Source organism: Monodon monoceros, unplaced genomic scaffold, assembly GCF_005190385.1.
Source record: "Monodon monoceros isolate NGI ecotype Baffin Bay Population unplaced genomic scaffold, NGI_Narwhal_1 Super_Scaffold_15, whole genome shotgun sequence".
NCBI lineage: Eukaryota > Metazoa > Chordata > Mammalia > Artiodactyla > Monodontidae > Monodon > Monodon monoceros.
The window spans coordinates 74,461,321-74,483,979 of record NW_021703771.1 but is presented as its reverse complement, the minus strand read 5'-3'; the positions used below and the strand labels follow the sequence as shown (position 1 = coordinate 74,483,979).

The window sequence follows — 22,659 nt, the reverse complement described above, 5'->3', positions numbered from 1 at the left end:
ATACACACACACACACACACACACACACACACACACACACACGCATATACTGTGTATATAGCCTGATCCCACATTTTAAGATAAATAGGGACCATTCCCCTGTATATCAATGTATATCACAGTGCTGTGTGTGACCATCGAGAAAGGAGTAGAGGAACACATCAAGCTGTATTCACTGGTTTCTCTGAAGGGGTACAGGCAAAGCAGAAAGAAAGGAAGAAGGGAACAAGAAAGATAAAAAAATACTGTAGCATAATAGAAACTACCCATGATACAACAAAAGACAATGTAGGAAATAAAATTCTATCCATTATCTTAATGGAAAGAGTCAATAATAGCATAAGTTCATGGACAAGGACCAGAGGTGACATGGCCAAATAAAATAATAATTTGATTTCTACGTGGGATTAAGACAATTTTTGCTTGGAATCTTTTAAGAGAGTTTCTGCAAAATAATAATGTTTCAGAAGGAAATAGAAGAAATCTGGCAGTACCCCCTCAAGAAGCTTAAAAGCAGCTTTGCCTTTTGACACTGTATTTCCACTTTTAGGAATCATTTTTAAGGAAATAAACAGATGTAGACAAAATGCATGTTGAAACACCTAAATAATTAAATAACTTCTACAAGATACAACATAATTTCAATTTGCAAAATATATAGCTGTGTGTATGTGTGTGTGTATATGTGTGTATATTATGTATATATGTTATACACAAATGCTATACAAATATGTTAATGAAAATCCAAGATACAACATAATTTCAGTTTGTAAAATATATACTTTGTATATATATATATGTATATGTTTTGCAAATGGAAATTGTTTTGTATTTTGGGTTTTTGTTAACATTATACTGTGGGAATTTTAAATTTTTTATATAATATACAAATATGCAAATAAATATATATACATATACACATAATAAATACTAAGCAAAGACTACAAGAAAATATATTAAAATATTGTTAGTGATTATCTATGGCTGGTGAGTAGGTGATTTTTATTTACATCTTTATTCTTTTCTCTTTTCAAAGAATGTTCAAATTAACATGCATTCTATATAAAATATGCAAAACACAACAACTATTTTTAAATGGAAGCAAAGAAAGGTGATGAGTTGATTTAAAAATGAAAAACGGTACTTCAACATAATTCAACGTTCAGAAGCATAACCTTCCTCCAATGCTCTTCAACATTAGAAAGTAGTGTCAAAGCGCTCAGCAGCCTAACCTGTGTCTACATCACCTGGACAAAAGTCAAAGTCCAGCATCCCCTAGATTAACAACGTGTTCCTCCAATATCACCTAAACCTTGGATACTACACATCCTCAAATTTCGAGGATGAATTGCTCAGGTAGCCAGTTCTCAGAGAGGCTACACAGAAAGTCTTCCTATGAAAACCAGCAAAGCTGTTTTTTATATTACCTCTAGTGAACAAGGTTCATAATTAATTTCTTCAGATTTCCAGTTAGAGCAGATATCTCTAGTTTGATCTGAGCTCTCAAAACTGGAAACACCTCCTCTGTTTTCTCTGTTGGTTTTCCTCCTGGGTAGAAAGGATTTCAGCTGAAATGCAAGGCAAAGGCACTGGCGTTAAGAGGACAAACAAGCCTGCAGTGAAGTGAGCTGGTGAGGTTTCATGGCACAGGAAGGATAATCAATAAACCTTGTTCTTATCCCAGAAAATCTTCCCTAACAGGCCAACAAGATAAACATCACCCCTCTAAAACATGCTTCTCCCCTCTCACCTGCCTTCCTACCCATCCCTTGAAAGGACTCTGGTTTCCTGGTTGACAAGGATTCCCAGCTACATCTCGTTCCCACAGTCCAGTGGGATTGAAGGAAGATCAACGAAAACATGGGTGGATTTCTTTAAAACATACTAGCCAATGTCTCCTGTTGCCAAAGCAATTGGAAGAAATGTGTTCGGTGTGCTTGTGCTGAGTAAAGTTCACAAAACTATTCTGAAAAGTTTTCATACTCAACTAGTACCAAAATATTTACACTTTGATGGTCAGTAACATTATTACTTAAATAGGTGCCCAAACAGTGGCTACGTGTTGTAATGGGAAGAAAATGTGGACATGGATGTATGCGTGCATGTCCTCAGCTGATTCTAGCTCCTGGTGTCTAGCTCTCTTAGGCATCATGGAACCCAGACTTCCAGATGACAAAGATTTTCACTTCTTATGAGAATATATTGTTGCTGTATACATATACCTTCAGACTGGATAGAAAATTCTGATCCATCTGATTTGCTACTATGTGTCAGGTCAACGATATGAACAGAAAACTACTATAATTAGCTGTGTAGCACTGTTACATAGACAGGCCAAAATAAATTGAATTGAACCAAACTGAATCTTTTAGACTCAACGAACCATAATCAAAGTGTGCATTAGGGCTCCCGTTAGCACATATCCAAACAGATAAATTAATAAGAGAAGTGCCTTCTCATGGTACCTGGCCTAAAGGCAGGAGTTACAATAAACAATACTAGAGTATATTTACTGGGCTGCAATTTACTTAGAGACAAGATTAAAGCCAAAAGATAGAGTCAAAACTAGGAGAAATCACAGCAAATAGGTACCAGTAAGAACAGAAATACAGCAGAGAAGTAATCTGACCCAAATGGAGAGTGAAGAGAGGATAATGGTAACTTATTCAATAGTGGAAATGAACACATATTGTTATATTGTATTCAGTTCTTGGTTATTCATGTGTGATTTACCAATTTTGTGGATTATTCTTCCCTCTGCCAGTCCTTATACATCCATCTGAGTCATCTCTTGCCATCTTCAGTTCATATGCGCCCAGGGGACCCCAAAATAATGTTTACCATTAATCTATTTCAAACTCAATTAGCAAAGCAAACCTGATGGTATGGCTCCGGTTTACTGATCAAAGACCCCTTCACCTCTCTAGAAATCAAATCTGATGTCACGTTTTCACTAGAGAGCGAGAAGTCAGAATGGGAATTGAACTTGGTAAATGAGGATACCGGTCAATTAACCTTTTTTGCCTGTTGCCTTTTTGCTAAGTTAAATTGATCCAGATATAATCGGTCAACTCCATTAAGTGTCATTTACAGGCAAGACAGTGTACTCCTAGGATGATGAAAAATAGAAAAGTCACCGCCCAAAGCTGGTAAAGGCTTACACTCAGAGTTCTTGACTTGAGTGGATGAGCTCCAAACAGTAAAAAAGGAAATCATAGGAATTTGTTCCAGGCAAAGCGGATACAAATATTTCACAGTGGAAATTTGAGCTCCTCATTTCAGTGGATTATAAGCTTCTCGAGGGAAGAGGCCTTTCTTTTAATACTGTTTCTGTATTTCCTTCAATATCTAAGCCCTTTGCCTACAAACATAATCTGAAAACCCATATTTACAGTGGCCAAGCTCTTGAGTTACTGTTCTACGTTCAAGTCTTGTTATACCATTTACCAACTGGATGGCCCTCAGCAATTTACTTGATTTCTCTGAGCCTTGGTTTACCTCCCTAGAAAGTGGGTATAATGATACCCACTCCTAGAGATGTTGTAATGACTAAGTAAGCTATTCACTGCAAGGTGCAAAGCACCATGGCCGGCAGAAAATGCGATCAGTACAGGGAGAAGTAGTATTACTGTCATTATATTACTTACTTGACTGACTGACTCCAGGGATGAGCAAAGTAGATCATAAAAGAAACAGGACTTTAAAGAATTGGTTATTTAAACAGAAGAGCTGGATCTTTAAAAAAAGAAAGAAGCAATGGTAGCGGGCAACCCCACATGTGGGTACTACACTAACCTACTAACATATTTTATGTATTTTATTCTTTAGCCCTTAAATTCTTTCTACTGATACTTAAGACCAACATTTACTAAAACATAGAGCTTTGGGAGTGGGAGAAACACGGATATTCTGTGTTGTTTATAAATAAAAAATGGGGGGGGAATGATTTTGGTGTTATTACCCAAGTGACACAAGATAAATGCACAAAAAGCCCCAGGTTCCATGGCATCTGGAATCCCAGTGGTTTTGTTCAGACCTCTTTCAAAGTCCCGGCAACGGCACAACCTCAGACCTTTTCAGGATAATCAGCTTCTGATCCAGGACCTCAAAGTGCGAAGAGAAATTCAAGCCCACTCAGAGACCGACAAGCATATAGAAACACAAAAGTTGAGGAAAGGAATAGCATCTTAAAAACTGTGTAGGACACAAACTCCCAGTGGTTTGTACTGGCTCTACTTTCTTCAGCCCCAGGTGGGTAGAGGACTCATTTTTTGGTTAAAAACCTTTTCCTTCCTTCCTCTTCATTGTCTATCTCCTTGTTCGCCAAACTAGCTCTCTGCTCTGAGCTGGCAAATTGCTACGGTCACTGTCTCCTTGAAAGTAAGAAGCTCCAGCAGTTCACCCTGTTCCCAGTTCTATGATTCACATGAGAATTCCTTCACAGCTGCTCAGACTCTTAATACAAGGATTAGAACTATAGCTGTTTAAAATTCCTAAGCCAGAGGAGGTTTTGCGGGGCTTCTAAGCAGCCAGCAGTCAGCCAGGCCCTTGCAGACAAGGCTCTGCAGGTTCCGTGGACCCAGGAACAATAGCACAGCCCCACCCTCCCTCGGAAGACTGGCCCGACCAGTCCCACTGCACTCTTGAGGACAGTGGCCAAGCCTGGCATTGGTGACATTAACATTTTGGTTAGTCACGAAGTAAAGGCTTCACCTAGAAACCTTCATTTCCTATACAGCAGGGTAGACAAGGTCCAACGGAAAATTTTCCTGAAATACTTCCCTAAAAGAGGCCAGTTCGGGCTTCCCTGGTGGCGCAGTGGTTGAGAGTCCGCCTGCCGATGCAGGGCACGCGGGTTCGTGCCCCGGTCCGGGAAGATCCCACATGCCGCGCAGCGGCTGGGCCGGTGAGCCATGGCCGCTGAGCCTGCGCGTCCGGAGCCTGTGCTCCGCAACGGGAGAGAAAAGAGGCCAGTTCTACAATGAGGAAGTGCCCCACTAGGCAATATATGCCGGTTTGATCCTTAGAGAAATCAGGTTTAACCCACTACCATCTCTAGCTGATTGGCAGACAGACCTGGGTCCCATACCCCAGCCCTCCCTTGTAATCTGGGCAGGTTACATAAAAATCAACCTTCCAGTATTACTCAGTTGACTCAGACTTCCTGTGCTTTGGAACATTTTGAATGATAGCATGGTATTTACAAACCAGAGGGGCTTTTAATCTTTTATATCACATGCTGGTACTGGATTCACAAACTGCTAAATAAATAGCCTCTCAAATTGGCTTCTAGGCAATGGTGACAATTTGTACTTTCATTGTAATATATGCATGGCTTTTCAAGAGGTTTGCTAACTAGTTTAGAAATGTTCCACGGAGAAAATGAGAAGTGGACTTGAAAGTCAGTTATTTTCTCTTTTAAATTTTAAATAAAAAACAATGTGATTACTTGGTGATCACAAATAAAGTGAAATGGCTACTTGTTCACCTAATCAGCTTTTTTTTTCCTTAAGAACCTGCCACTTGCCACTTTGAATAATTCAATTCAACAGAAAGGTTTCTCAGTGACTGAAAATGTAAGAATCTTGCCTCTATTTTTAGGTAGGTAATTGAAAACACAAAGTCTATACTCTGAAGATGTTCTCCTATTTTAGAGTTAAATTGAACACACATTAGACACACAGACATGGAAAACAAACTTATGGTTACCAAAGGTGAAAGGGTTGAGGGGTAAATTAGGAGTTTGGGGTTATCATATTTACCACTATATATAAAATCGCTAACCAGTAAGGACCTACTCTATGGCACAGGGAATATTCAGTATTTTGTAATAACCTATAAGGGAAAAGAATCTGAAAAGAATATATACATATATATACGTATATATGTTAGAATATATATATATATATACACACACACACATAACTGAATCACCTTGCTGTACACCTGAAACTAGCACAACACTGTAAATCAACTATACTTCAATAAAAATTTAAACACACACACACACACACATATTTTGTTATAATTTTTTGTATAACTTTTTGTACTAATTTTCTTATTAGTACCATACAACTGGCAAAAGAAGAAGGAGGTTGTGAAAATCAAATCAGGAAATGTTTTTACTTCCCAGCAGCTATGGTAAAGCCCTGAGGGGGAAAAGAATGAAATAAAAGATCTTTTTAAAAAAAAAAAAGTTTGGGCTTTCTGTATGTAAAGTGACTACTGAGCATTGTAGATACATTCATCAACATCCCTGATAACATGTAAAGAAACTCCGACCACACAGTGTATACAGAGGATGTTTTAAGTACACCATCCACTATATCAACTCAGGTTCATAGCATGAGTTCCATTTCTGTAGGTCAATTTTGCCATTAGAGCAAAAAGTCCTGGCCCACAGTATCTCCAAACATGAGTTCAGCAGCAGAGTTGCACCTGCTGTGGCTGTGTTGTATGGGTTTACAACAGAGATTCAGACATTGCTCTATGATGGGAAAAGCAGTCACTACCCAGAGCAAGTGAGAAATTTGGCAATGACACTTAATACACACTTTTATCCTGTTCCTTATAAAACGACTTCCTTAATCCTTACTTGCATGCAAAATTCTTCTTGAATTTTTACTTTATTATAAGATATTCCAGTTGACTCCCTTGGAGTACTGCAAGAGTATTCCGTGGGCAGTTTTCACTGTGAATTTCAAACATCAGCCTGAGCTATTGAAAAAAGGCCCTGGGTTATTTTTTTGTTTTTAAAATGCTATACATAATGGCTTTCAATGTACAAGACATGATAGAGTGAAAAAAATACTTGTTTAACTTCTTAACTTTGTTTTCCTCTCTGTAATACTAGCCTGACTGTGTTTTTTCTTAATTCCAAGCAGCAGGGAACCTAATTTATGAACTTTTCCTCAATAAAAAAACAACGAATGGAAAGTTTAACATTGAATTAAGGAGGCTTCAGGATTAGCAGGTACACAATGACAGATTTACAGGGGCCAAGGACTGATAACTATATTTTAGGTCTAGGAAACATCTGCTCAGAGTAAGGAGTTTATGGTTTTCATATCAAATAGAAGAAAAAAAACCACATTGATCTGAGACTTTGGTAGTTTTATTTTTTATGTTTTAACCAATGGTAATGCAAATCCTATTCCAGTGGGCTTGTACAATTCCTTGATATGTTCTACTAAAATCCAGGGCATACAGAAATTGCCACATGAGGAAAGGGTAAAGGTAAGAGAGAATCAGAGTTTTCGATGGAAAATTCATAAGCCCATGCTGTAGGGGGGAAAGTTTAATTAAATATAACATTCAATTAATCTAAAATTCTTTCTCCATGTAAGACCATAGATTATATGGGCTTCCTCAATCACCTCGACATACTAATCTAAAATAGTGAAATCCCTGGAAATACTCAGAATTCGACGTCCCAGATAGTAAATACAGATACAGAGAAATTTTGCATAAACGTACAACAACCTTGGTAATGAACTCGTCTTTTTTTTTTAACTCCAGTCTTTCAGACTCATTCTAAATAATTGCATGAAGCCAGTAATTGGCTGTCATCCAGTGAATGTGGACTGTGGACAGTGACCAAGCTGTTTGACATTTTACCCCCTTCCCGTCTATTTTCAGTCCACATTCTCCCTCCACGGTGACTTTCTGGTTATGTCTTATCTGGTTTTGGCTGTCTCTACTGCCCACTTCAGATAACTGCTCAGCTCTCCACTTGGCTTCTTGCTGGGTAGGCTTGACCGAAGAGAATGGATGAAGAAGGAGCCAGCATTTTCCTTTGATCTCTTAGAGCTCAGGATTCCGTTATATAATCTACCATAAATCCTGGCAATAGAGATTGACATCAACTTCCAAACTTGCCATAATATGACACTCCTCGTTGATTCATTATAAATCCTGACATTTCTTAATTAACATGAACTCAATACTTCAGTTTGTCAGTGATAAGACATTTTGTTTTAGTTGCCTTCTCCATAGTTTTAAGGGTTGCCTTGATTAATTTTTCTCTTCTGCAATCTAAGCCTTAAATGCCAAATGTTCTAACTGGCTATCTGCCTCTAAGGTTTAAGCTCACAGATGTTTCCTTGTGGCCACAGCAAATACCACTCCTCTGAGAATAAGTCTGATAAACAAAATTGGCAATAAATTTAGAACTAAAGAGCTGGATAAGAAATTTAAATACAGCCCTCGTTAGCTACACTTTCGTAAATCTACAAACTTGTCTAGTGTGCTCAATTCGCAAATATTGGTGTTAGTGGATTCTAGAAATCCCGTCAACAAATTAAAGCCTTAAACAATCCAAAAACTTCCTTCACTTTAACAGTATAAATCCCTTTCCCTACTGGACACATTACCATGGCTGCTAACAAGTAGAAAATTGGCCCACTTAAATTTCGCTTCTATTCCAAGGGCTGAGGGAGGAGTAAAATGGATAGAATCCAGATGGTGAGAAGAGTGTGAAGCAAGGGCCCTGTGTAGTCTGAACATGAATAATTTGTGAACTGCTCTGAATGATGAATACTCAACCATATTAATATTGCTTATGCAACATGAATGCTATAGTAAGCAGGAGACCTTTGCTTTCTGCTTTTTCGTTTCCTAGAAAACAACACTCTTCTATGAATCTTTTCCTCCACAAACTAGACTTGAAGTACCTCTTTGCTGGATCTGTGAGGCCTAAATAATCTGGAGGAATACACCAGCAAACCAGTGTGAGCAGTGTTCTTCATGCTGAATACTATGATGTTACCCTGTCCCTGCACTTTTCTACTTAAAATACGATGCCCAGGCATTGTCCACCAGGGAGCATTCTCAGGAGTGGAGTATTACCACTTGAGATTTATTGTAACTGAAATTAAATTATTTAGTGCGCTTCCCCCCCCCCAACTCCCAACCCCCAATAAGTCGTTGACTTTTTTTGTTTTTTCTTTTAATTGGTATCCTGGCCTTTTATTTACCCTTAGAAGAGAAGGAAAAAAAGAGGCAAAAAGAAAGCACACTCTGACCCCTTCCCTTTATCCTCAAATCACTAGATTCAAAAGCATAAAACACTTCAGACAGCTGCAAGAGATATCAGAGTCTTCTTTTTCTGGTTAGAGTCCTAAATCAATGGAATGATGACGTGTCTTTTATTCCCAGCATAGATGCCCATGGGTTTGACTGTGCTTATATAATATCTCAATTCACTGTTCTAAGTGGAGACTGCTGAAAGCAAGAACTATAGAATCATAAAGCATGGCCACAGAGACCATAGGGCTCCCCTAGTCCGATGCCTTCATTCAACTGATGAGGGAAATGGGGCCTCAAAATTGGACTTGTTCAAACAAAGCTGGAGACATAACACTTTCTGGTTTCAAAAAATATTATGAGGCTACAGTAATCAAAACAGTATTGTACTGGCATAAAGACAAACATATGGACCAATAGAATAGAATAGAGAGCCCTGAATAAATCAGCACATACACAGTTGATTGATCTTCAACAAGGTTGCCAGGAATACACAATGGGGAAATGATTGCTCTTCAACAGATGGTGTTGGGAAAACTGGATATCCACATGGAAAAGAATGACATTGGATGCTATCTTACCTAGTACACAAAAATCGACTCAAAATGGATTGAAGACTTAACTGTAAGACCTAAAACTGTAAAACTCCTAGAAGAAAATGGGGGAGAGTTTCATGACATTGGTCTTGCCAATATTTTATTGGATATGACACCAAAAGCACAGGCAACAAAAACAAAATAAACAAGTGGAACTGCATCAAACTAAAAAGGATCTGCACAGGAAATAATCAACAGAGTGAAAAGACAACCCATAGGATGGAAGAAAATATTTGCAAACCGAATATCTGATCAAGAGTTCATCTACAAAATACGTAAGGAGCTCATACAACTCAATATCAGAAAGACAACCCAATTTTTTAAGTGACTTAGAACTTGAATAGACATTTCTCCAAAGACAGACAAATGGCCAGTGGACACATGAAAAAATCCTCAGCATCACTAATCATCAGAGAAATGCAACTCAAAACCACAATGAGACACCACTTACACCTGTCAGGATGGCTATTATCAAAAACACAAAAGACAAGTACTGGCGAGAATGTGGAGAAATCGGAACCCTTGCACACTGTTGGGAGGAATGCAAAATGGTTTAGCTGCTGTAGAAAACAGTATGGAGGTTCTTAAAAATTAAAATAAAACTACCAGATGACCCAGCAATCTCACTTCTGGGTATACAGCCAAAAGAATTGAAACCAGGATCTGGAAGAGATATTAGCATAACCATGTTCATTGCAGCACTATTCAAAATAGTTTGTTCAACGTGAAAACAACCTAAAAGTCCACCAAGAGATAAATGGATTAAGAAGATGTGGTATATACATACAATGGAATACTATTCAGCCTTTAAAAAAGAGTAAATTTTACAATATGTGGCAATACGGTTGGACCAGAAGGAAGTGAAATAAGCCAGTTACAGAAACACAAGTACTGCGTGATTCTGCTTATGTGACGTATCTAAAATAGTCAAATTCATAACATCAAAGACTGGCACGGTGGGGCTTCCCTGGTGGCGCAGTGGTTGAGAGTCCGCCTGCCGATGCAGGGCACGCGGGTTCGTGCCCCGGTCTGGGAAGATCCCACGTGCCGCGGAGCGGCTGGGCCCGTGAGCCATGGCCGCTGAGCCTGCGCGTCCGGAGCCTGTGCTCCGCAACGGGAGAGGCCACAACAGTGAGAGGCCCGCATACCGCAAAAAAAAAAAAAAAAAAGACTGGCATGGTGGTTACCAGGGGCTGGAGAGAGGAGGAAATGGGAGTTATTAATCAATAGACATAAAGTTTCAGTTAAGTAAGCTCTAGAGATCTATCATACAACACTGTACCTCAGGATCAAGGAATATGTCAGGCTCTCTCGAACACAATTATGTACCGAACATCTCAGGACCTCCCACAGCACTAGAGTGAAGCCGGCACAAAGCCCATCATTGCACTTGAGGCACTCCCAGTCTGGTTGGGAGCAGAGACTCTGGACAGACCTTAATAAACCACAGCTCATTCCTTAAATAAAATCAGGAAAAAAATTAACAGTGTGTATCAAGTTGAACTGTATTGGATTCTGAGTAACTCTAATCTCTAACTATCCTTTAGTAAAATTTGATGCAAGGAGGGCCTGGAGGTGAGGTAAAAGGCTTTGGGGAAGAGTTTTGTGTTTCTTGCTAAAGGTACAGAGGCAGCCATCTACGTCCTTTTGTCTTGAGTGGTACCGGTTCCACTTGTTAATTATAGAAACAAAGATAAGCAAAAAAAAAAAAGAAAGAAAGAAATTTGGATCTGTATTTGTCACAGAGTTTTAAAATGAAATATATTAAAATGGATTATCAGATGTGATGTGATCGTCTTTATTTACTGTACATGGTTTGAAGGAAATGAACGCTGACAGATGATGGCCATAGTAAATAAAGATGAGCGTACAAAAGACAAATGTTTTCTGTGAGATAAACTCCAAATTACTTGCAGATTTCTTTGTATCTTTTTAGAAATTCTGAAAGGAAATACCCCATTGAGACTATTTCTATGAACAGCAGAGGGAGGAAGGGTCTCAGAAATGCAGATTATCCATTTGTGAAAGTGCTTTAAGGGCTCCTGAACCAACCTAGAGGAAGAGGTATGTTTGGAGAGCTTGCTCAGCTGCTGGCTATCTGATAAGAGAACAGTTTGATGGAATCAGAGGAAAAAGAAATGCCAAAACCCCAGTGGCAATCTACTATCCCAGCAAAGGGCAAGGACCTAGACCAGGAGCCGTGACCACTCAGACTCAGCAAGTCTTACACTTGTCAGTTTCCCTAAGCTGTCATTTTGTTGGGGCCTGTCTCTTCCCCCTGGTGACTGCCAGTTCCCACAAGGGGCTGCGCGTTTTCTTCAAGGCATCGAGAAAGAGGAGGTGGAAGACTGTACCCCATTTGTATTCATTCTTAGCAGGAAACCTCAAAGAATGGAGAGTTGGGGATGGCTATGAAGAGTGAAGTCAGCTGAAGCTCCTGGAGGCCGGGGTTAGGAAAATGAAGCTCCAGGTGTGCAGCTGAACCAGTCTTTGTGGTTTTTTACAACAGAACGGCAAGGGCAGCTCCTAGCCACTTGCCTTCTCCGAGAAGTCAGAGAGCATCCCGAAGACTGCAGGGATGCCCCCGGGAGAGGATTACTCAGAGAGGGAACAGGCTGACTCCCAGCCTATCTGCCACTATCCTGCCAAAGCCCCACCCCTTCTGCCCACCCTATTTACAAGCTTTGCCACACGCTCCGGAGGCCAAGACTCTCCACCCACACCTCCACCACTGCACACACTTTCAGGTCTTTGGAACATAAACCAACCCACCTCTCATACCCATTTCACAGCCCCACACCAGGGCCACTCTCATTCACGTGGTGACAAGATTTGATATGTAACAAAGTCATTATTCCATACGTAAAACTTGTACTTAATAAAACTGAACTTTTCATAAAGGTCTTCTATGTCCATTATTTAATTTAATCCTCATGAATGGCCATAAAACTTCTGTAACTCAGATATCAATATTCCCCTTTTACAGATGAAGATACCGAGGCCTGGAGAGGGTATGATATTATCTCTTGTCAGCCCTAGATGCTCAACTTGCTTCTCCAAGGCAAGGATCATAATGATCAAAAACTTTAGAAATGAATATTTTGTCAAATGATGGCTGAGAGCATGGGCTTGGGAAACAGAGAAGCTTATCTTCAAGTCTTAGAACTGTCATTTATAAAGCCATCTAACATTGGACACTTTACCTAACTTTGCAAAGCCTTAGTGTCCTCAGTTGTTAAATTGGAATCATACTATTGTTTACCACTTGAGGCTGTAGTGAGGATTAAATGTGATCATGCCTTTAAAAAGCATTGTACAAAACAAGAGCTCCCTAAACGGGAATTGTTAATATTCAATATAATTGCTGTCCCTACCACCTCATGGGCATGAAGTATTTGTTATACAGCCAGTGGGGGAGAGACCATCCCAGGTCTTTGGCATCACACTGAATGAGAAGTCAGGGTACAACTCCACACGTGCGTAGACTCAGGTTTTGCCCAACCACCAAGCAAAACACTTCTTTGGACAGCAAAATGAATGTGAAGCATTTGTACCAAGTTTCATACATACTTGTCTCAGCAAGTATTTGCCCATTTTCTTTGCTACTCTTCTTATCACAAATGGATGTGACTATCCTTAGGGTCACAAAGGAAAAGAAGTCATGATGGAGGGTAGGATATTAAGGGTTTCTGCACCTTCTCTTCCAACATTTTATGCTCATTACAGAAGCAGCAGCGTTGCAACCGTGGCATGCTCAGCTGGCTGCATTTGTTGCCTTTTTTTTCAGGTCAAGTTCCCTGTTATGGTCCAATGGATGCAAACTCCTAGTCTCTGTGGTGCTGACCATGAGGTCTGGTCATTTATTCCTCCAACATCTATTATCAGATACTGTACTAGGCTTGGAATAAAAATGACTTCATTATATTTAGTTTCTAACACGTGAGGACCGCGTTGAGTGGTTTAATATCATTTATTCCACACAATTATATCCAGTGGCCACTCTTATTATCCCTACTTTGCAGATGAGAACTTTGAGGGCAGAGGTTAAGTATCACAGCTAGAAGGTGATGGGAGCTGTGGCTTGGACTCAGCAGTCTCCTGCGGATTTGAATTGAACTACTGAGTATCTGAATCCTCCCCAGAGAGCTCCTGCTAGGGGAGACCTGAGCAGAAGCTTTCCAGCAAGATATTTTTAGGGGTGAATAGATAATGCAAGCCTCTGCATCCTGACTCTTTCAGATCGTGAAAGAAAAAAATTTTACACTCCTTAGAAAGAATCATAAACTCACTGATGTGCAAGGTTTTGTCAGGGTCCAGTGGGAATGATCCAGAGGAAGTCTACTGAGATGTTGCCCAGAAGGCAAGCTCACCGTCCTCACCATCACCTTCATCAAAAGCCACCTGTTAAGTACCTGCATCGAAAACTAGCACTTTATTACACCCTGGGCAGGGTGTAATAGTAATGGGCAGGACCACTTCTCAACCAGTACGGGTGAAACATGGCTATGAATATTTTACAAAACTGTGGATGGTGTATTCAGAGGTGGGTCACTCTCATCCTTGCCTGTTAATCTTTGCAGCCAATCTGCAACCATAAACCAGAGCTGTTCTCTGTTTCTGGCAAACCGAAGCCTAACTACCAGGCCCTCAGCCCCAGCAGTTGTTCTGATCAACTGGACTCAATGCATACAGACAGATACTCAAAGAAGCTATAGAAACCCTCATAAAAATGTTTAGCAGACATGCGGTGCAAATATTTATATTGTATAGAGGTTTAGAGTGGGTGCTAGGAAGAAGGAAGGAGGTAGTTAGCTCTACATCCTAAACTGAATGAAAGATAGTTAACCGAAGTGAAAGATAATTGTTGCACTTTGTCCTTGCTGCAAGTTTGAGATGCATGAGCTTTATCGTTTTCCTGCCATAAAACAAAACAAATATCTCCAAGGGTCTAAGAAAAATATCCTGCTAGGAAATATGACCCTTATATTCATATTCAAATTTTTGCTTTTTTCCCCCTCCATGTTATCTCTGATAATTACATTATTTTTATTCCTAATTTCTTTAAAATCTAACACTCTGTATGCTATTACATCTAACCTCTGGAATAGTATAGCCACGTGTGTTAAAGCCTAGTGAGCAGTCTTCGTAGGATATTCACAAAATTGGAGCAAACATTTGCTTTGGAGAAATAAGAAGGGGGTGTAAGGAGTAGAAATGGGGTCTGAAGCCTAGATCTCAAAAGTGCCCACCTAATTTCCCTTCCTTTGTCTCTCGGTTCATGTTAAGATAAAACTCAAATACTTCTTCTACCTCATCTTCATAAGTTCACTCTCAACATTAATATACACCATATACATGATATACGTGATACATACATTGCATTCAAAACCAGATGAGTTTCCCAGCAACCTCGTGCGTGGAGCTGCTCTGCAAACCTATTAGATCTGGCCCAGAAAGCCAATAGAAATCTGGCACCTTTGAACAGGAATCATCGCCGTGATCCAAGTCCTGATAAAGCCCAATCCTTACATTAAGGTTAAAAAAGAAATCACATTGGCTTCTATGGGCATGTCTGGGAGAGCAAAAACTGGTTACCCTCTTGACACAGCACAAAACTTAGAACTCAACGCGCATTTCCTGAAACGTGTGGCAATTCCTCTAACCAAAATGAAAGTAGGCTGCCCTGTCCTTTGTGACTGCCACATCATTACTCAAGTAGCACTCTGCTTGTGGTGGGGAGGCATTTATGGGCATACCATCCCCTGTAAAAAGCGACCGGGAGTTTTTTTTACAGGGGAGCAAACTGAGGCAGGAAGACCCCAAAGAACTTACCTGAAATCACAGGGCACTTTAAGGACAGGGTGGCTGACTTTTGGATTTTGCTAGATGGCGTAGCTTTTCAGAAAACTTGACTGCCTCCAGGAAGCAAATAATGGCTTATTCAGATTGCTTAGTTCAAACGCACATAAGTTACGGCACCAAAGATTAAGAAACAGGTAGCATGTTCATGCTAGTCCGTGATCAGGCCAATTAATAACTTTTGAAATTCTGCCGCATTTCAATAATCCAGAACTTCCTAGCTAGAGCTGGATCAAATAAATAGGCGTTATCTGGGACAGGCAGACAGCCTGTCAGTGCTGTACTAAGAAAAGGGTAGTCGGGTTGCCCTCTGACTCAGCTGAATATTATTCGAAAAGTGAATTTTCACTGTACCAAGTTTAGATTTAACATTTTAACGTCGTAGTAATGCTTGCCAGTAACTTTGCAAAATATCCCTGGAGCATTAAGAGAAAAATGAACATCTTTTCATAGGAGAGGGAAGCTCTAAAGTTACATCATGCTTGTAAATAGTAGCCCATATAACAAAAAGAAAAAAATATATTGAGAAGAAGAAATAGGAGTACCTACTTGAGGAGAAGAATGTCACTGAAAGACTGTCTTCTTATGCTATAGAAGGGGCAAGGGAAAGGAACATTAACCTTTCAAGCCCGTTAAGGAGCTTCTGAGCATGGAGCCTTTATTTTCAGTTTTGGTGAAAGCTGTTCTGAGGCAGTAGACAGGAGGCTGTTATGACCATGAAATTAGGAAATGTGGGAACTCAAAAATAAAGAACTAGCACCACCATTTGACTAGGAGTGGAAACATCTCCCGTACAAAAGAGAGGAGGGGGTGGCCTTTCTTTCTCCACATGAGGCCTGTTTCTAACTATCTTAGCACTTGGGTCAAGGTAGACGTCTCACAAGGGTGTAAGTCATCTGTTAATCTGCCTGAAAAATTTTTTAATGTAATCCAGCTGATTTTCTCTTCACTACTAATGAAGCTTGAAGTCTAGACAGGCATGCTGAGTTGGAAAAATAATACTAATCAAGGATTCATTCAGCACATAAATTTTGTTAATCCCAGATTAGTTAAGGAGTCGGGACACCTGTTTGGTGAGCGTTTTCGTATCTTTCTCTTTCAGCATTGACTCAACGACTCTGCATGTCTGGTCACTGATGAATTAGGTTCTGGACTTCAGTATCCTGCAGAGGTTAGCTTCTCTCTGACTCTGAAGCCATTCCTCTGCCACCTGATCTTCCCGTGAACAGCTGGCTTTCCTCCAGCCATTTAAGAGTTTGTGGGATGTTCTGTTTTGTTTCATTTGCATGGGTAGTATGTATTCTAAAGGATTTTTTGTGGAACATATTAGATTTTTCTGCTCAAGTCTGAAGAAAGGCTGGTTTTCTGCAAGTGAGAATGGTGGAAGAGAGGTTGAAGAAGAGGAGGCTCTCTTGCTCCTGGGCTTTCTAGAATCTCCAAGTGCAGGCTGACATCTGTAGGGCAAGCCATGCATCTCAAAATCGGCTTAGGAGAGAAAATCAAAATTCTCACAATCAATACTTTAAAACATTTAGAAATAAAGGCTCTTAATTGTCTTCCATCATCTCTATACTTGCAAGTTAGCCTGTAAAATAATTTGAATATGCAAATTTGTCTGAGATTAATTTCCACATAGAGCAGGACATATTTTAGGTAATGTGTAAAGTATTTCATTTTGACTTAAGAAACATAGAATTTCAACAAGATGCACTTACCAAAAAACCCATCATGTATACTAATGCATTGTGGCAGTTTTATTAGCTTTTTATTATTTTTATTATGACTTGTGGCAAAAGGTAAATTATTTACTAAAATGTTTTGAACACTTAAAACATTTTGAAAGCAAAATATTTTTTCTAAAGTAATTAAATCCTTCAGTTATTTGATTTGCCAGAATGGGTGAGGTACGCTTTTCAAATAGCATTTAGCTACCTGTTAAAATCAGTTGTGCACATCAATACAGAGGAGAAAATTATTTAGAGCAACATTTCTCAAAATAGAACATCTGGTGAATTCTGAAGGTTATGGATTCTTTTCTACTCATTAGAAAATTTAAATGTATAATATACAATTCAGATAAAATAAAAATTAGGTCAATCATCCTTCAAAGACTATTACTGACATTCATTTGTATTCCAATATGTGCTTTCTCAAGTGGGAGAGTACAAATAACAGTAAAAGCCTTCTGAGCAGGCACTAGAGGTCGTTACTATTCTAAGCACTTTCACGACAACTCAGTGAGGTAAGTACCATTGCAAACCATTTTACAGATGAGGAAACCGTAGGATACCAAGGTTAAGTACCTACCCCAACATTTTATAGCTGGAGTCATGGTTCAAACTCAGGTGGTCTGACTCAATCACCAAAGCTTTTAACACTCCACTGCAGAATCAAAACCAGCACATGGTGGGAACACAAGTGTTTTACATGTATCATTGGAAGAAAAACTTGAGAAGTTATCAGTGAATGGGTAAGAACATGTTTCTACAGATTGATATAGAAAGGTTACTATGAATCATCTTAAAGTTTATCATGCTAATGGAAACACTAAAAATAAAAATGTCTGCTTGGACTGACATTGTTTTAAAATATTCTGTGATTTCTTCTAGAAAAAAAAAAATCTCCTTTGAGGAAAAGTTTCTAATTAAATTGTGTTCACCATTGTTAGATAGACTCAATAATGAAAAAACAAATAGGAAGAAAAGAACAATGTAAGGGAAGCAGCGTGATACAGCGTAATTGAAACCAACACGGTGCAAATTTAATCTCATAAGTACAATTCAAAGAGAAGTATCACACCTTTATGCCTAATTCCCTCACATGCATTTTACAAGTGAAAAATGAAGCCTTTTATTTCATCGAAGTCAGGTTATCCACTATATCTTTACTTTTTAAAAATCAACATACACATTCCCTTAAGTGGCACGCTGTTTGTTAAGAAATACAGAACAAGGAAGTTCTAGATCTTTCCAGGTTCCAACTTTTTTTTTTTTTTTTTTTAAATACTTCTCATTCCAGAAGTGATCACTAACAGCCTGGTCTTCACAAGGAAAGTAAAGCAGAAAATTGATGCAATCTGTCTGGGTCATTCAAGCAAAATTCTGCTGTGATCTGGGTGATTCAGGTTAAAATAAAACTCAGGTTTTTGATTTGGAGTGGTTCTGTCTGATGCCCCAGGCAAGAGCAGAGTTTGTGGCTCAATTACATAGTTAATTGTCCAAATTCTTCGTTTGCCCTTATTAGCAAAGATGTTTGCTTTGGGCGGCGCTCTAAGTATGATTTCATCGGATTCTGAAGGCAGCCCTGCACATTCAGTTTGCCTCATGAAGAGCAATCAAAATTGAAACTCTGCCTTGAGATACCAGTCAGTACCCAAGCACCCACTCACTCAGCTAAGGGCAATTGCCCTGCCCTCAGCTCCTGTTGCCTAGACAACCAAGTCACATCCATATGATCCTCAGCCCCACCTCAGATCAGAGCTAATTGCATCAGAGATAAGCATCTAACCCAGATAGGCAAGGACCAAGGACATGGCCTAATGTGAAAAGGTGAACTTGACCAATCGTATTCAGCTCTCAGGATGTATGAATTTTGGAAATCTAGACTGAGATAGCGAGACACACAGGCAGGAAGGATGTCTTGGGGTAGACTGGAGGCCACAGTTAGCAAAGGCCCTTAGCAAATGAAGTTACGTGAGGACAGAGAAACCCAATGGCAAAGATGAACAAATATGGGGCTCTGGGCCCATGAGTGAGTGGCAGGGTCTGTACAGCTGCGTTGGTCACTGGCCGGGTTATGAATGTCACACAGATTCTTCCATAACCCTTATTACCAGGTATCCAAGGGAGTCTCTGTTCCTTGCCATAAAAACCTGTAACTAAAACACGCATCCCGGATCCCGGGTGCTAGTTTGTGTAGCAGAAGGCAGAATATCCAGCAGTCCTGTTTTCAATGTACACGTCCAGGGTATTTGAAAACAGAGCCTTAATAGAACCGATACCTGGTGACTCAAATTGAAACTCTCTAGTTGAAGCTTATAGGGATAAAGATAGTCTCTTTCTCAAAAAAGAAAAAAAAAAAAAAAAAGAAGGACCAACTTCCTTCAGATAACAAAGATGTTAGGCAGAAAATACTTTTGCAAAAAGATAACAAATTCAATTAAACCTTACCCTTCATCTCTAGAAAGGCCTTTAAAATTTCCCTTCATAAATCACATGCCTCTTCTTTATATAGAAAAAGATATATAGCAAGTCACAAACATCCCATGTGAAGAAATAATTATTGAAAAAACTTCTGGTAGAAGAATAAATGGGCTTTTATACTGATAGGGGTGACAAAGGAAATAGCATCTGAAGAATACCATGGTTTAAAGTGGAAAAGCTAGGGGCTTCCCTGGTGGCGCAGTGGTTAAAAATCCACCTGCCAATGCAGGGGACATGGGTTCGAGCCCTGGCCGGGAAGATCCCACATGCCGCGGAGCAACTAAGCCCGTGTGCCACAACTACTGAGCCTGAGCTCTAGAGCCCTCGAGCCACAACTACTGAGCCCACGTGCCACAACTACTGAAGCCCACGCGCCTAGAGCCTGTGCTCCACAATGAGAGAAGCCACCACAATGAGAAGCCCGTGCACCGCAACGAGGAGTAGCCCCCGCTCGCTGCAACTAGAGAAAGCCCGCGCACAGCAACGAAGACCCAATGCAGCTAAAAATAAATTAAATAAATAAAAAAATTTTTAAATCTTTAAAAAAAGAAAAGCGGAAAAGCTAGTCACTCTGCTGAGCAAAGAAAATCTCTCCGTGACCCTCCTCACTCCCCCAAGTCCCTGCCCCTCCATCTTCTCCCCAGACACCAGTCCCTGACCACTGCTCAACCCCAACCGTCTTGGTTGCCAGATACACAAACACACACACGCTTCTCCTTGGTGGGAAGCAAGGTCTCAACTAGCATTCGGAGAAGGTTGGCCCTCCCAGGAGTTTGTTTTCATGGAGTAATAGGAGAACTTCTAAGGGGAAAAGAGAACCCCACAAATGTCGTGCAAGGCCAAGGAGCCAGGGCCAGAGGAAAAGGGTTTTTAAATACAGCACAGATTTGTCACTGTTTGTCAAGTGTACTGCAAGAACAGGCTGCTATAAAAAGCAGAAGAAAAATCTCTGTAAGACATTGAGAGCAAAGGGAAGCCTTGATTCCTAAACCACATGACAACTAGGAGCGGGCTGCTCTCTGCACTTGAGGATCTGGCCACCTAAGCAGCAGGTGAACCCAGCCCTCGTTGGCGCCTCTGATCGGCACCAGCGGCAGCCGCCTTGGCTTCAGCGGGCCTGCAGTGACTCTCAACACCTGGGGCAAGTTCAGCAGCAGCTTCGGACACAGGAAGGAAGAATCTGATAGGACTTCAGCTTGTAAAAAAAAAAGAGCTGATGGAGAACAGAGCGAGAGCAGTATTATTTTCCTATTGTTTTCATCCTATTTTTTTTCCTGGGCTGGTTTATTCTAGGGAAATATGGATTACAAGAACTTCAGACTCTGTCCCCAAACCATCCTCAGCCTCCATCCCTTCTATTTCCTTCTTCATGTTACTACTCAAGCCTTCTTCAGCTCTGAGCTGGACTATTGCAATAGCATCCTAATAGCATCTGACTGCCTCCAGCCTCTCCTATTTCTGGTCCACTGAACACACCTTCACCAGATCACCTTCCTGACTAATCATTGTCGTCATGTCACTACACGAGCAAATTAAGTGCAAACCACTCACCATCTCCCTGAGAATCCAGTCCCAGCCCACCTCTTCAGCCTCAAGCTCTGGTCAGGTGGCCTCGTTCCCTGCTCCCAGTTTCCCACACTTATGTATCGACCTCTTCCCCGTCTGTTAGTTATGATCCTACCACTTCTTCAAAGTTCGTCTCAAAGAACATGTTCTCTGGGGGGCCCCTTCCTGATTGCCCACCCACCTCTGAATCCCCACTGAGCATTGCTTGCACTTGTCGCCTGGAGTAACAAGTACTTAAGAAGCACCTCCTCTATGCCAGGCAAAGATGGACAGACATGGCCTTAAGGAGTTTGTGTCTAGAAGGGATAGACCCTTCAACAGATGAACTGTATGACAACCTAATAACTGATGCCTCAGAACTGAAATATAGTTTTCCTGAACACTTGGTAACACTCTTAGGGAAATGAAAATTCAGTCTGGTACTGAGTTACTTGTGCATCTCCCACACCTCCTACCACCAACTGATTGTGGTCAATTGCAGGTTACCTGGGAATGTGTCATACTCCACCTAGATCCGTGTCAGTAATTCACACAGTGCTGGACACACAGGCTTTTTTTTTCATTAAAATGAATTTCAACTTGAAAAGAAGAGAGAGAAAGTCCTGTTCATCCCAATCTCCATCCCTCTGTCATCCCCAGGGGCCTAGGAGACCTACATTTACCTTGCTCTCCAAGTAGCAGAAACAATGCAGCTTGACCATTTACAGGAGTACTGAGCAGCCTCAACCCCCAAGCACATCTCTGCCTGGGTTTAGAAAGCTTCTTCTACAACATCAAAATCTATACTGGAGGGCTTCCCTGATGGCACAGTGGTTGAGAATCTGCCTGCTAATGCAGGGGACACGGGGTCGAGCCCTGGTCTGCGAGGATCCCACATGCCGTGGAGCGGCTGGGCCCGTGAGCCACAGCTACTGAGCCTGCGCGTCTGGAGCCTGTGCTCCGCAACAAGAGAGGCCGCGATAGTGAGAGGCCCGCGCACCGTGATGAAGAGTGGCCCCCGCTTGCCACAACTAGAGAAAGCCCTCGCACAGAAACGAAGATGCAACACAGCAAAAATAAATTAATTAATTAAAGTCTTTAAAAAAAAAAATCTATACTGGAAACTATTTTCCCTCAAGGCCTAATACCTTTAAAGTCCTTGAAGTAAGGACATGAAGCAAAAAAAAAATGAAACATAGAAAACAAGAAGGAAAACTAGATAATTACATCAGAGACAAGGCATAACACATTTAAGTTACACAGTTTGGGCATTAAGTAAAATAAGAGGATAATAGAAAATAAAAGGCAATCATTTAGATCACGAGATCATCGTAAGTGTAAAATGTGCTTAAAAGGGTTAATAATATGAATATAATTTTGTTGCCATCACTTGGGCAATGAATGTGTTTGATCATTTTCCCCACAATCAAATT

General features: G+C 40.4%; 1 protein-coding gene across 2 annotated transcripts in view; it reads right to left on the bottom strand.

Annotated features, from left to right (window-relative positions):
• ESR1 (estrogen receptor 1) overlaps nt 1–22,659 on the bottom strand; it is a 493,708-nt gene that overhangs the window by 376,078 nt on the left and 94,971 nt on the right. Inside the window, exon 1 of one of the 2 annotated variants that reach the window (XM_029224355.1) lies at nt 16,029–16,139. The exons of the other annotated variant lie outside the window; for it this stretch is intronic. The gene's annotated coding sequence lies outside the window, so the exon portion shown is untranslated. Of the gene's footprint in view, nt 1–16,028; nt 16,140–22,659 lie in introns of those variants that run through there. 2 annotated transcript variants of the gene reach the window in all.